Source organism: Bubalus kerabau, chromosome X (genome assembly GCF_029407905.1).
Source record: "Bubalus kerabau isolate K-KA32 ecotype Philippines breed swamp buffalo chromosome X, PCC_UOA_SB_1v2, whole genome shotgun sequence".
NCBI lineage: Eukaryota > Metazoa > Chordata > Mammalia > Artiodactyla > Bovidae > Bubalus > Bubalus kerabau.
Window position 1 is genome coordinate 134,809,195 of NC_073647.1, and position 13,205 is coordinate 134,822,399.

The 13,205-nt window shown below is 46.5% G+C and overlaps 1 long non-coding RNA gene across 1 annotated transcript in view; it reads right to left on the reverse strand.

The window, feature by feature from the left end:
* LOC129638814 (uncharacterized) overlaps nucleotides 1–13,205 on the reverse strand; it is a 232,062-nt gene that overhangs the window by 209,013 nt on the left and 9,844 nt on the right. The gene's annotated exons all lie outside the window — the stretch shown is intronic.

Here is a 13,205-nt window from a genome sequence, read left to right on the forward strand (position 1 = left end):
GGCAGGCAGTTCTGGACATCATCTGCCCGGGCATGGTGCCCTGGGGGCTCAGTTTCGAACTATACTTCTGAAAACCTCGGATCTCATTGGCCAAGAAGAAATCTGGGCTGTGGAATATGTGGCCCTACTGTGCACCATACTTTGCAGTATGCCGGTTCATGTGGTCCCATTTGGACACCTTGCACCACGCATGTTAATAAAATGAATGCCCTTCTGGTTCTAAATTTCTAACAAATTCTATTGGTGTGCTGGGCACCTGGGAGATTTCCAGCCACCAGTTTTCCAAACGGCTGTTGAAACCGGAGAATTTTCAGTTATAATACAGGCTTCACTCTGGAATAAACTGGGCATTTTCAGTTAAAAATCCTGAGCCCCTTCAGTCACCACACTTCCCCACAATGTGGGTGCACTGATGAATTTTCTGATAACCAACGTATCCCCTTGCTATGCTCCCAGGTTCCTTCTGGCCTGGAGTTGTTCTGGTTGCCTTAGGAACCAAACTTTCTTTGCCCCAAGCCTAATAGTGTGATACAAAACCAAAAATCTTTCTGGTTATGGAAAGGCATGGGAAACTATGGCCCTTACAGTCCTCAGCTATGCCATTTGAATTGCAACCTAGAATCCCTTTATCAAGTGCCTTTGCAGAAGTTAGTATACACAGCACATTGGGATCACTATCTACCCTAGAACCCAGAATTCCAGGTCTCCTCAGATCTACTAGTTGGCCTGGATGTTGGGCAGTTGTGTACCCTTCTCACTATCACTCTTCTTATGGTATGTAAAACCTATAGCCCTTGGACAATGTGTCCATCTGTATCTCTAGGTCCCTAAGGGCTCATCCAGAATGTGCCGTCCAGGGTGCTGGAATCCCAGGAGCACGTCCAGACTCTTAGCCTGGAAAGGGAAAAGTGAAAGTGCCAGTCGCTCAGTCATGTTCAACTCTTTGTGACACCATGGACTGTATCCCCCCAGGCTCCTCCATCCATGGGAGTTTTCAGGCAAGAATACTGGACTGGGTTGCCATTTGCTTCTCCAGGGCATCTTCCCGACCCAGGTTTCAAACCTAGGTCTGCTGCATTACAGGTAGATGCTTTACTGTCTGAGCCACCAGGGAAGCCCCTGTTAGCCTTGATGCCAGGTCAGTTTTGAGACCTGCCTCTCTGCACACTGGGTTCTAGGAGAGCTCATATGGACACGAGCCTTGTGCGGTGCTCTAATGAGGTGCAAGGAGGGTCTTTTCACCACTGCATCTCCATCTGTCCTGTACCATAGGCAACCTTCCGCTCACTCTTACTTTCTAACATCTAGAGTTCCAGGTTTCCTATTGGACTCCAGCCTATGTATGCTCTGGGGATCGGAGGATTCCTTTGCTACATGCCTGCTACCTGTGACTGCAACGAGAGCATTTAATTTACGGCACTTGCTTCCCAAACAGGAGTTGAGAGCCCTTCAGGCCTCCAATCAGCTCACAAGCTGGACAATCATGAACCCTCTAGGCCATTGTCTGCCCCTCATATGGGCAGTTTAAGTGCTCCCTGTTTGCAAACTATGTTTTGGTATGTGCACAGTAACTTTCACTAATTACCACTTTGGTTATTCTTTCCTTTTCTGATTTTTTCTCACACAGTGAACCCAGAAGACTATAGGCTAAAAAGACTCTGCTCATGGGCACCAGTCTGACCACATTTTGGAAACCAGGGGAACCTTTCAACCACCCTATAGCCTTCCAGATACAGCATGAAAGACCTGGGCCAACACCAGCCTGTCCATCAATGGAATCCCATTGGCCTTGGATCATTAGGCTACACGCTGGCAAAGGAACTTAGGGCCTTATTGGTAACCATCACCCTTGCATGGTACAGCCTCTGGGGCCCTTTCCGAAGAAACCCAAGTGCGGTAAAATCCACAACTCTTACTTGGCCATCAGCAAGCTAGCACTCCCTGCCTCAGTCCACCTCCCTCTTTCTGACCCCAGAACTCTACTGGAAATGTACCTGCCACCTTGCTGAGCCTGGGTGCACTCCCAGACTTTCAGCCCTGGCGACAGTGCCCTAGATGTCCCTTGTCTGACCATATTGCACACAAACTGTGGTCCAGGGCAACTAGATGGTAGCCAGTGCAGCGGAACACGTGGCTCCTCCTTCCTGGGCAGTAAGGATGTGGGCGCCTATTAATTACATCACACCTGTGCAGCTGGAAACCGTCCGACCTCCAAACACGCCCTACCAGCTAGGGACAGGGATGCCTTCCACTCCAGTCTGTGTGCATGCTGAGGTATCGAGGGTTCTTAGGCACTCAGGCTGCCCATCTGCTATGGAAAGGATAGCATTTTCAGTCACAACCATGGCATCCCACAGAGGTAGCAGGAGTCATTCAACCTTCAGTCGGCTCACAAGTTTGGGAAACATGAGCTTTTCGGCCACTAACTCTCTTTCGGGCAGATGCCCCTGCAACCTTCCTGCCAGAAACCTGCCCGCTTGTCAGGGTTCTGTGGAGCCTTCAGGCCACCAGGTGTTCCTTATTAAGGCAGAAACCCAGGCAACACATATTAAACCATCAACAGGCCTTTCGGTCTGGCAACATCTTTACCCATCAAATATCTGGACTCTTACTGCTTCACTGGGGTCACGGGAGAGGGGCATAGGGCTGTGGAGTGACTTGTGGACTTCATATGGCCGGACATTCTGCACTTTCGGCAACAAGATTTACCGTGCATGACTGTGCCAGGGCCCCTGCCTAAAACCCTTGCTGGGCAACATGGTCCTCTTAGACATAAACTTCCAGCTGCCTGGATCCCTTTTGGCAGCATCCTGTTGTACTGGTGTCATGAAGGCCCTTTCAGCGCTAAGCATTTCAGGGAAATCTTTCTGCCCATAGTTGATGCTGCAGACCCTGAGATTTTGGCTTATGTTTGCCACACTGGTCTGAATTCCTTTTGGCTCAGTAACTTGAGCCATTTCACCCACCATCCCTACCTCTCCACCCCCATCCATCTAAGGACCCGCCAACCACCAATTTACCCCTCACTATAATTCCAGAGGTCCTTCTCACCCAAAGTCATGAAGAAAGTATATACTCTTGAGACCATCTCCCTTCCCACAGGCTGTAGAAACCAGAGATTTGAGGCATCTAGCGCTCCTGGAATCCTTCCAGACAGGTGTGATCCAGGGCACTGGCATTCTGAACCACTTTCAGACACCTTCTGCCCTGGTGCTGGTGCCCCGCAGGTCCTTTAAGACAGTGCTGCTCATGTAGTGGGTTTCAGAAGAGCCCTTATAGGAAACAGCCTGCTCTAGTGCTGAGGAATATATGGCTTTATAGGCAACTACCTATTGAGAACACTGCTGCAAAGGGCTCCTTTTAGCCACCACACCTTCTTCCAGGCAGTGCTCCCCCCAAACCTTCCAGCTGCCAGACTTCCTGCCAGCAAGCAATCTGGAATTCCCATTGACCCCTAGTCTGTATGTATGCGGAGTCTCAGGTTTTTAGTGACCAGAGGGTCTGCCTGTGATGGAAAGGAAAGCACCTGGTCATGGCACTAGCCACTGGGTCGATAGGTGTAGGCCTCAACCAGTCTAAGTTAGCAAACTAATGAAGTAAGATTCCTCTGGGCCACCATCCACCCATGCAGATGTGCTCCAGGGTAAACTTCCAGCCGCCAACTGGCCTCCTGCATAAGATTCCATGGATTCTTCACATCCCTCGGTGGATACATGGGATCCTCCTACCAGCATTTCAGCAGGAGGTGGCTTTTACAAGCCTTGGGCCCAGCAAGCCATCTGCTCCCTCTTACATCCCAGTACCCTACTGTGTACATGCCTGACACATCAATGATGCCTTGGTGGGGCATTTCCAGACACCATGTCCCCTGACATTGTCGTCCTGGTGACCCTTTTGGCAAGTAGACTTTCACTTCACTTGGGTCCTGCAAACTGAGTTAAGAATCCATGCTGTAGAATATATGACCTTACCGGAAAGCATACTAACAGCTTGCTGGTGCCTGAGGCCCCCTTTGGCCCCAGTACTTCCATTCTGTTAATGTCATGAGGGCTATTCCAGCCTTAAATGTTTTCGTGAGGTCCTTCCTGCTCACAGCCCCTACGGGAATCACAGGTTGTCAGTTCAGTTTGACCGCCCGCCTACTGTTGAAACTGGAGCACATTCGTTTGAGGTATATATCCCTGACCGAGATACACCAGGTCCTTTTCACTAAGGGATTTTGGGCCTTTTCAGCCACCATCCATCACCTGGGCCATTTCATCTATGGAATTTGAGCCCTTTAGGCCACCATCATTCACCTATAGCCCAGGTGCCCAGTAGGATCACCAACCACCAACAGTATCCTTGCTCTAAGGTTCCAGCACTATTTCTGCCCTGCTATCAATCACATCCCTGGGAACCGAAGGTTCTTATGCCACAAACCTGCCCCTGTGATGCAGGATTCTAGAACCCTTTAAGTGCAGAGTTAGGCCTGGCTGTGGTGACCAATTGCTCCTCCAGTCCTCTGCTAGCTCATGAGTCATGGCACTTTGAACTGTTTCAGTCACTGGTCTACTTGCTAGCGTCCCTGGGGACATTCTGATCACCAGTCCACCCAGCATTTAGAGTTCCTACACACCTTATGGCCCCAAGTCTCACTGTTATTTAGGGGCACTCTGTACCCTTGTGACTATCACCCTCCCAACAGGGCACAGAATGTGGAACATTTAGTGCATCTCATCCATTTTGATCAGGAGGAACCTAGGGGGGTTCCTTCAGAATCATGCTGCCCTGGCCACTGGCACTCAGAGAGGACTTCTGGACATTCTGCTCCGGTCCTGGTGGCCTGTGGGTCCTTTCTTAACCACGATGTCTTTGTGTAGTCTTCCAGGAGAGCCTTTATGTACACTGGAGAAGGCAACGGCACCCCACTCCAGTACTCTTGCCTGGAGAATCCCATGGATGGAGGAGTCTGGAGGGCTGCAGTCCATGGGGTCGCTGAGGGTCAGGCACGACTGAGCGACTTCACTTTCACTTTTCACTTTCATGCATTGGAGAAGGAAATGGCAACCCACTCCAGTGTTCTTGCCTGGAGAATCCCAGGGACGGGGGAGCCTGGTGGGCTGCCATCTATGGGGTCGCACAGAGTCGGACATGACTGAAGCGACTTAGCAGCAGCAGCAGCCCGCACCTTTGCTTTGGAACTGAGTTCTTTGGGCCAGCTACCCTTTCAGAAATCAGAAGCATGGGGCTCCTTTTTGCCACTTCAACTTCATCAGGGTGTTGACCCAGGAAATCTTCTGGCCATGGCACTTGATGCTATCTAGGGTTCTGGGTTTTCTACAGGCCAATACTCTGCATGCTCTGTGGAATTAAGGGTTCACTGGTGACCAGCCTGCCTGTCTGAGGTGGGAAGGAGAGTATTTTCAGTCACAGCACTGCCACACTGCAAAGGAATTGTGAGCCCTCCCAGCCATCACTCAGCCTTCAAGCTCAGGTGGCCCTCATGGCCACCATCTGTCTCTTACATAGGTGACTCAGGAAATCTTCCTGCCAAAAACCTGACCACTCACTGGGGTTCCAGCAATTATTAAGGCCCCCATATTGTCTTTATGCAATGCAACCATGAGTTCCTCTTACACAGTTTTCAGAAGGACTAGCTCTTTTTATCTCTGTCATTCTCTCTTTTTCAGTCCCCAGGATGCCTCTGGATACCAACTTAACATTGGGCTGATGCCCGGGTGAGCACTTTCAGACACCATCTTACCCGGCATTACTGTCCTGGGGGTCCTTTTGTGACTGCCTGTGTACTGGAACACTATGGACTAAAGTAAGAATTCAAATCGAGAATATACGTCCCTACTGGGACCCATTCTTGTACTTTCATGTTAGCGTCATGAAGACACTTATGTTCCCATAAATTACTGAGAGTCCATCCCGCCCACAGTACGTGGTCATGTCTGGGTCCCAGGGATTTCCGGCCATTAATTTGCCTATCTGCTACTGAAACCGAATCATGTTCTGTCACAATTTAGGACGCTTTCTGGGATATCATGGGCCTTTTCATATCCAGAATCTGAGACTTTCAGACACCATCCATCCTCCTCTTTCCTGAACCCCCACTTCCCCTGGGTTCTCACTTGGTTACCCAGGGAAATCTTCCAAACACCAATATGGCCTCTCACTAAAGGTTCAGGGCTCCTTCTGGCCTGTAGTTATCACATGTACCCAGGAATCAAATGTGATTCTGATACTAGCCTGTCTGTGTGATGGCGAACCCGGAACCCTTATGGTCACCAAACAGACCTGGAACTGGGTAACTGATAGCCCTTTCAGTCTTCAGCTTCTCTGTTTTCAATAGAACCTATAATCCATTTGGCTAAAGGCCTCCCATGAGACAGTGTCTCTGGGGGCCTTCCAATTAGTATCTGGCCCAGCCTCTGGGGTTTCCTATGTCCGTATGGACCATAGACAGAATGCAAGATGGGGAACCATATACCTTCTGACCACCATCTGCCTGCAGACTGTGGAACCCAGAGTCAATTGGGGATCATTTCTAACACGGAGGTGGGTTTCATGGCATGAGCCATCCAGGAGCACTGGCATGCTAGGAGCACTCCTGCACTGTATCAGCCCTGGTACTGGTGTCTTGCGGCTTCCCGGGTAGCTCAGCTGGTAAAGAATCTGCCTGCAATTCAGGAGACCCTGGTTTGATTCCTGGGTCTGGAAGTTCCCCCTAAAGAAGGGATAGGCTACCTACTCCAGTATTCTTGGGTTTCCCTGGTGGCTCAGACAGTAAAAAATCCACCTGAAATACGGGACACCTGGGTTTGATCCCTGTGTTGGGAAGATCCCATGGAGGGCATGGCAACCCACTCCAGTATTCTTGCCTGGAGAATTTCCATGGACAGAGGAGCCTGGTGAGCTACAGATCATGGGGTCGCAAAGAGTCAGACATGACTGACTAAACACACACTGGTGTCTTAAGTGTGCTGAGACCAGGCTGCCCGCTCACTAGCTTCTAGAAGATCCCATAAGGACATTAGCCTGCTTAGTGCTTTGGAACACAGAAGCCTATAAGCAAACATCCATCCAGACATCTGCAGCAATAGGGCCCTTCTGCATCACTGCACCTCTACCTGGTATACTTGGAAAGCTTCTGGCCTGCAGACTTCTTGGCAGTTAGGGTTCTGGGATATCCACTGGCCCCCAGTGTGAATTTCTACTGAGGAACCAAGAGTGCTTGGACAACCAGCCTACCCTTCTGCAGTGAAAAGATGATTTCCCCCTCATGGCACTAATACCCACCAGGTGGAACTGTGAGCCTTTCAGGCCTTCAATTAGCTAGCAGTCTTGAGATCACACTCTTTCGGCCACAGTCTGCCCTCTCATGGATGCCACAGCAATTTTTCCTGCTGCTAAATTTCCCTCTCTCCAAGGTTGATAGCAAATACCCTCTTTCAACAACACAATAGATGACTCTACATATGGACATCAGTAGATCATCAATACCAAAATCAGATTGATTACATTCTTTGCAGCCGAAGATGGAGAAGCTCTATACAGCCAGCAAAAACAAGGCTGGGAGCTGACTGTGGCTCAGATCATGAGCTACCTATTGCAAAATTCAGACTTAAATTGAAGAAAATAGGGAAAACCACTAGACCATTCATGCATGACCTAAACCAAATCCTTTATGATTATATTGTGGAAGTGACAAATAGATTCAAGGGATTAGATCTGATAGACTGCCTGAAGAACTATGGACAGAGGTTTGTAATATTGTACAGGAGGCAGAGACCAAAACCATTCCAAAGAAAAAGAAATACAAGAAGGCAAAATGGTTGTCTGAGGCGGTCCAAATAAATGAGAAAAGAGAAGCTAAAGGGAAAGATACACCCATCTGAATGCAGAGTTCCAAAGAATAGCAAGGAGAGATTAAAAAAAAGCCTTCTTAAGTGAATAATGCAAAGAAATACAGGAAAACAATAGAATGGGAAAGACTATAGATCTCTTCAAGAAAATTAGAGATATGAAGGGGAACATTTCAGGCGAAGATGGGCACAATAAAGGACAGAAATAGTAAGGATCTAACATAAGCATAAGAGATTAAGAAGAGGTGGCAAGAATACAGAGAAGAACTGTACAAAACAGATCTTAATGATCTGGATAATCACAATGGTGTGGTCACTCATATAGAGTATGAAGTTAAGTGGGCCTTAGGAAGCATCACTAAGAACAAAGCTAGTGTAGGTGATGGAATTCCACCTGAGCTATTTCAAACCCTAAAAGATGATGCTGTTAGAAGTTCTGTACTCAGTATGTCAGCAAATTTAGCAAACTCAGCAGTGGCCACAGGACTGGAAAAGGTCAGTTTGCATTCCCATCCCAAAGGAAGACAATGCCAAAAAGTATTCAAACTAGTGCACAATTGCACTCATTTCACATGCTAGCATGGTAATGCTCAAAATCCTTCAAGCTGGGTTTCAACAGTACGTGAACCAAGAACTTCCATATGTTCAAGCTGGAGTTAGAAAAGGCAGAGCAACCAGAGATCAAACTGCCAACATCTACTGGATGAGAGAAAAAGCAAGATAATTCCAGAAAAACATCAAATTCTGCTTCATTGACTACACTAAAGCCTTTGACTGTGTGGATCACAAAAAACTGTGGAAAATTCTTAAAGAGATCAGAATACCAGACCACTTTACCTGCCTCTTGAAAATCCCATATGCAGGTCAAGAAGCAACAGTTAGAACTGGACATGGAAAAATGGACTGGTTCCAAATTGGGAAAGGAGTACGACAAGGTTGTATATTGTCACCCTGCTTATTTAACTTATATGCAGAGTACATCATGTGAAATGCTGTGCTGGATGAAACACAAGCTGGAATCAAGTTTGATGGGAGAAATATCAAAATAACCTTGGATATGTAGATGATACCACCCTTATGGTAGAAAGCGAAGAGGAACTAAAGAGCCTCTTGATGGAGGTGAAAGAGGAGAGTGAGAAAGATGGCTTAAAACTCAACATTCTAAAAACTAAGATCATAGCATCTGGTCCCATCATTTCATGGAAAATACATGGGGAAAAAATAATGCAGATGGTGACTGCAACCATGAAATTAAAAAGAAAAAATGCTTGCTCCATGGAATAGAAGCTATGACAAACCTAGACAGTATATTAAAAAGCAGAGACATCACTTTGCTGACAAAGGTCTGTGTAGTCATAGCTATGGTTTTTCCAGTAGTCATGAATGGGTGTGAGAGTTGGACCATAAAGAAGGTTGAGCGTGGAAAAATTGATGCTTTTGAACTGTGGTGTTGGAGAAGACTATTTTGAGAGTCCCTTGGACAGCCAAGAGATCAAACCAGTCCATCCTAAAGGAAATCAACCTCAAATATTCATTGGAAGGACTGATGCTTAAAGCTGAAGCTCTAATATTTTGGCTACCTGATGGGAAGTGCCAATACATTGGAAAAGACCCTGATGCTGGGAAAGACCGATGGTAGGAGAAGAAGGGCAACAGAGGATGAGATGGTTGGATGGCATCTTTGATTCAGTGGACATGAACTTGAGCAAACTCCGGGAGATAGTGATGGACAGGGAAGGCTGGTGTGCTGCAGTTTATGGGGTAGCAAAAAGTCGGACACAACTGACTGACTAAACAGCAACAAAGTTCAGGCAATCCTTAAAGTCCACAAACCTTAGGCAATAGAAACATGGGCTCCTCTTATTAAGCCATCAACCTGATGATCCCTTTAGGTCTGTGTCCATCTAGAGTTTCTCAGGCCCTGGGACTCTTCTGGATTCCTCTCCTGCTAGCACATTGCAGTCCCAGAGGGCATTTCCAGACACCATCTGCCATGGAACTCCTGCTCCGGGGGTCCTGATTTAGCCACATTCCCAGTGAACTGGCATTGCATGGGTTCCCCCAAATCTGATGACATGAAATATATAATTGGAAACCACTCTTCCAGTACCCTGGTTGTCTCCGTCACAATTAGGCACTGTAATCCACATCCCATCAGGGAAGTTTCCAGGAGATCTTACTGGTCAAAGTTCATGGACATGCTTGGGACCAGGGTAACTTCTGGCAATTACTTCACTTTTCTGGCAATTACTTTTAAAACTAGAGGTCTTTTGGTCACAGTACCAAACTTGGGCACATGTACTTTGAGCCCTCATGGCTAAGGAATCTCAGCCCTTTCAGACACTGTACTTCCCAACAGCATGGATGAACCAATGAACTTTCAAGTCAACAACATGTTTCCTCCCTTAGGGTCTGGTGTTCCTTGGGGTCCAGAATTGTTTGGCTTCCCTGCAGACCTAAAGTCATTAGATCACTAGACTGACATTGTGATGCAGAGATCAGGGCCTTTGCGGCCACTAGCCTGGCCTCACCTTGGGGATAGTCTTCAACTATCCCACTTGAACCAGAACCTAGGATCCTTTCAAACGTGGAACTCCACACCTATTGTGTCCCTGGGAACCTTCCTAGCACCATCTGGTCCCTGAATCTAGAGTTTCATGTATTCTGATGGCCCTAGCCCATCCATCAGCTGGAGGATTAGATACACTTCACATCATCACCTTCTTAGTGGCTGTGAAGCTCACAGCCTGAACTCTAGGTCCCTAAGGCTCTTCTGGCCCCATTTGGTCCAAGGCACTCTCACAGAGGGAGCACATTCCAGACACTATTAGCCTGGATGATGGGTTGTTTTTGAGACCTGACTCTCTGCACAGTGGGTTCTAGGAGAGCTCATATGGACACTGTGGTGCAAGTAGGCCCTTTCATCACTGCATCTCCATCTGGGCTGTACCACAGGCAACTTTCCACTCACTCTTACTTTCTAACAGCTAGAGTTCGTTTTTCCTATTAGACTCCAGCCTGTTTATGCTCTGGGGATCAGAGGATTCTTTTGCTACATGCAAAATGGACCATTCCCAAGGCCAGGCCTGGCTAGTGGCTGCAAAGGCCCTGATTTCTGCATCACAATGTCAGTCTAATGACCTAATGACTTTAGGTCTGCAGGAAAGCCAAACAATTCTGGACCCCAAGGAACACCAGACCCTAAGGGAGGAAATGAGAGCATTTAATTTATGACACTAGCTTCCCAAACAGGAAGGGAGAGCTCTTCAGATCTTCAGTCAGCTCAGAAGCTAAAGAATCATAAGCCCTCTAAATCATCTTCTGTCCCTCATATGGGTGCCCCAGCAAAGCTTCTTCCCTTCTTTCTAGGGCTCCAGGGATCCTTCAGGTCCCCAGATTTTCCTTAAATGATGGAACTATAGGGTCCTCCTAGTAGGCTATCAGCAAGAGGAGGCCTTTCTGTATGATTTAAATTGTGCTCTCTCAAGTTCTGGGACTCCTCCTGTCACCTGCTACCTCGCTGGTGTTGTGGGTGGAACTTCTGGACACCACCTGCCCTGTGGGCCCTTCTGGTCTCCAGAATGCCCGTGCACTGGAGTCCCGTGTACCCTTAAAGACTCTAGCTAGATCTCATGCTATAGCTCATATGCACCTTTGGCTCCTGTTACTACCACCATTTTAGTGTCAGGAGCAACTTTTAGGATTTCCTTCCCACCCACATTCTCCTGGCATGTTAGTGACCTGGAGGTATTGTGGCTGTCATTTTGCAACTCTGGTGTTGAACCAGAGTATGCTCAGTCATAGTTCAGACCACAGCTGTGTTACCCTGGGCCCTTTGGCTCAGGTGTCTGAGTTCCTTTGGCTACTGTAATTCCTGCCATCCCCACCTGCAGGTGCCTTGAGTATCCCTCCAACCACCCTCAGGTCTATTCTGACCTCTACAAATCCAAGGCTCTTCTGGACATGTGCCAACCAGCATGCTGGTACTCTGGAACACTTTCAGACATGTTTTAACCTTGCACTCATATGTTATGGGCCTTTCTGAGACCAGCTGCTTGTATACACTTGCCCACTGCAGCACTGTGAAATACAGGGACTTACTGGAGTCATCCTTCTAGCAGCATGGCGCTTCAGGGTCCCTTTCAGTCACCATACCTCCAGCATGCTACCAGTCTTCCTACCATCTAGGGTTAAGATATTCATAAATGACCCCAGCCCTTCCTCAGGCTGAAGAACCAAGGGTTCTTTGGCCACCAGTATAGGACGTTTTGGACCTTGGTCAGCCCACAAGCTAACCAAAGCAAGAAACAGTTTGGCCAATCAATAACCACCAACAAAGTGAAGTCTAGTTAGCACCAGATGCCTTCACTGGTGAATTCAACCAAACATTTAAAGAATTTACACCAGTCTTTCTCAAACTCTTTCAAAAAATATGAGAAGGAACACTTCTTAACTCATTATTTGAGGTCAGCATTCAGATATCAAAGTTGAATGAAGGTATCACCAGAAATAAAATTAGAAATTAGTATCCTTTATGAATATAGATATAAAAATCTTCAACAAAATACCAGCAAATAAAATACAATATGATTAAAAGCATTAAAAACTATATACCATGATCAAGTGGAATTTAACCCAGAAATGCAAGGTTGAATATAAAATCAATCAACATAGTATCAATACATCACACTGACATAACCAAGGGAAGAAAATACATAATCATCTCATTAGACACCGAAAAGGCATTTGAGAAAGTCTGATAACCTTTCATGATAAGAACTCTCAGAACACTAGAAATAGAAGGGAACTACCTCAACATAATAAAAGGCATTTATGAAAAACCCACAGTTAATAACAGACTCAATGCTGAAAGGCTGAAAGCTTTCCCACTATGATCAAGAATAAGTCAAGGATCCCTATGTTCACCATTGCTATTTAACACTGCACTACAACTTTTAGCCAGAGAAATTAGGCAAGCAAAATAAATAAAAGATATTCCAGTTGGAAATGAAGAAGGTGAACTACTCACAAATGACAAGATTTACATGTAGAAAATCCCAAAGAACACAAAAGAAAATTTTTACAGTTAATTTAAAAATTCAGCAAAGTTGAAGGGTACAAAATCAACACATTTCTAAATCAGAAATGAAAAATCAGAAAAGAAACTTAATATAGCAATTTCATTTATAACAGCATCTAAAAGAACAAAATACCTGGCAATACATTTAACCAAGGAATTATACAATGAAAAACACAGAACAATGCTGAAAAAAGTAAAGAAGGCCTAAATAAGTAGAAAAATATTCCTTGTTCGTGGATAGGAAGATTTAATATAGTCAAAATACCAATACA